General features: G+C 42.3%; 1 long non-coding RNA gene across 1 annotated transcript; it reads right to left on the reverse strand.

Annotated features, from left to right (window-relative positions):
* Nucleotides 1–573: 573 nt before the first annotated feature.
* Nucleotides 574–1,905, reverse strand: LOC114056398. The gene is made up of 2 exons (XR_003570994.1): nucleotides 1,551–1,905; nucleotides 574–984 (listed from the first exon to the last, which is right to left on the reverse strand). It is a non-coding gene; the product is annotated as an uncharacterized LOC114056398 (long non-coding RNA).
* Between the last annotated feature and the right edge of the window lie 337 nt (nucleotides 1,906–2,242).

Consider the following 2,242-nt stretch of genomic DNA (forward strand, 5'->3'; position numbering starts at 1 on the left):
AGCTTTTGTGTCAGCTTTGTAATTAAAAACTTATATAAAATACAACACTAATCCATAAGAAAATTCCACCAGCAATCCTCCTCACTGACTAGAGATTTAACCTGATGGACTCTCTCTGGAGTCAGTGGGAGAAATTTTTCTTATTGGTAGTTCTTATTGTGTTGCAGGCGAGGAAAATGACCTGGGCAGTGAGAAGGGAGAGCTAAAATCAATGGTAACTCCTCAGATGCTGAAAGTTAACCATGTGCTCAATTTTTTAGCTGTAAATATCAGAGGGAAAATCTCTCTCTTAAAACTTTTTTGCCTTGAGTGGAATCTTGTTGCCTGTGCATCCTGTTGCCAGAGCAACCTGTACTGGCAGTGGAACAGCAGCAAAGATCAGCTGCTGCTTTCAGAACAGACACAAGGACTTAAATGTGTGCATTAGGTTGGATATTTTTTTTTTTTTTTTGGTATCCTCATTATCTAGTTCCACTTTCCTTATTTCATAAAAATAAGGATTTTTATTTTTTTTTTTCCCACTGCAGAAATTAGTTGGGAACAGTGAACAGGATTCCTCAGGAAGTAACATCCAGTATAGGAGCTTTTGCTAATTGTTTAATAGTGAACACTATTATGTGAAACGTGCAGGGAGGGGCAATGTAATGGTGTCAACCTGATGTCCACACCCAAAATTGTGACTGATACAGCTTGTGATGGAGTCAAGAAGACTTGAAGGCAAATTCACCGAAACCTTTTCTGATTCAGTCTTTGATCCCCAGCTCTGCTCAGATCACAGGTCCTACCTGCCTCAAACTTCCCAGCTTTAACTACCCCTGGAAACATAAAGGCAGCTCAAAGCACACCAGTAGGTGATTCCCATCTGAACAGAATTCAGGCACTACATTTCTGTCTTGTGCAGCTGAACCTCCTCACTCCCACACTCCAGAGCCAAATCAATCAGATGTTTGGTTAGACTTTGACTTTCCATAGTTTGCTCTGCTGCTGTGGAAAAAAAAAAAACACAACAGAATTAATAAAATTATACCTGACAATATCTGGCTCTGTTGGGTTTTGTTCAGTACTGTTATAATAACAATACCAAGTACTAAAAATTGCCAGTCTTAAACAATTGCTGCACCACAGAGAACAAATAAACCCACACATAAACAAATACTGAAGGATTATCTTCACTTAAAATACAATGCAGATTATAGTAGAACATATACAAGATTTTAATGTTCCATACAATTAAGTCTTCTGCTGTGCTGTAAACCTTACTGAATATGCTGTGGGAAAATATTACAAAAACTAGTCAACTATTCCCAGCAGACTTTGAATGCTTTTTTTTTTGTGTAGCTGCATAAATTAGAATGAATTTTCTTTCATTGTAGACAGTAAAAAGGAGGATTAATATGGAAATCTTTTCCAGTGAAAATTTCTATCAAGAATATAGAAAACACAGTGCAATGCTGAGCAGATAATCTGAAGAACCTCTTGGCTTTTGACATTTTTGGAGGCGCTGTGGGCTTTCTCTTCAGGACCTCTGACACGAGTTTTGTACTACTTACAGTATTTCTCAAACACCCTTCTATTTGATCCAGAGCAATCAATGCAGAGATAGCAGCTGATATTTTTATCCTTTTTGATGTAAATTGTGTAAATCTCTGCTCGTGGACAGTTTCATCAGAAGGGCTTTTCAGTCCGGAAATTGCTGTGTTCCCTTCCTTAGGGTTAATCCCATCTCCCAGCATATGGTGAGGCAAAGGATCTGGGAAGCAGGAAAGGGCCCTTACGTAATCTGGGCAGTGTTGATGTGTTTGAAGCTGGGGTTGTGTGTGACTGGACTCATCCTGCAGGACTGGGGTCGCCCTGGAGTTCCTCAGGAGCACAGACCAGCTCAGCAGACACCGCAGCACTTCGCCAGAGTGCAGAACTGCACTCAGGGTGTGAACAACCCTCTGAGCCCGGGGGGGAGGGACAGCCCCGAGCAGTGGTGTTAATTTTGATCACACAGTCACAGAATCACTGAGTGTGCTGAGTTGGAAGGGACCAAAAAGGATCATTGAGTCCAACCCTTGGCCCTGCACAGGAACATCCCCAAGAGTCACACCCTGTGCCTGAGAGTGTCACCAAACCCTCCTGGAGCTCTGGCAGTCTTGGTGCTGTGCCCACTGCCCTGGGGAGCCTGTTCAGTGCCATCCTCTGGGGGAAGAACCTTTTTCTAATACCCGACCTAACCCTGCCCTGACACAACTCCAGG

This window comes from Empidonax traillii, unplaced genomic scaffold, assembly GCF_003031625.1.
Source record: "Empidonax traillii isolate 1590-97213 ecotype Southwest subspecies unplaced genomic scaffold, ASM303162v1 scaffold91:size2966241, whole genome shotgun sequence".
Taxonomy (NCBI): Eukaryota; Metazoa; Chordata; class Aves; order Passeriformes; family Tyrannidae; genus Empidonax; species Empidonax traillii.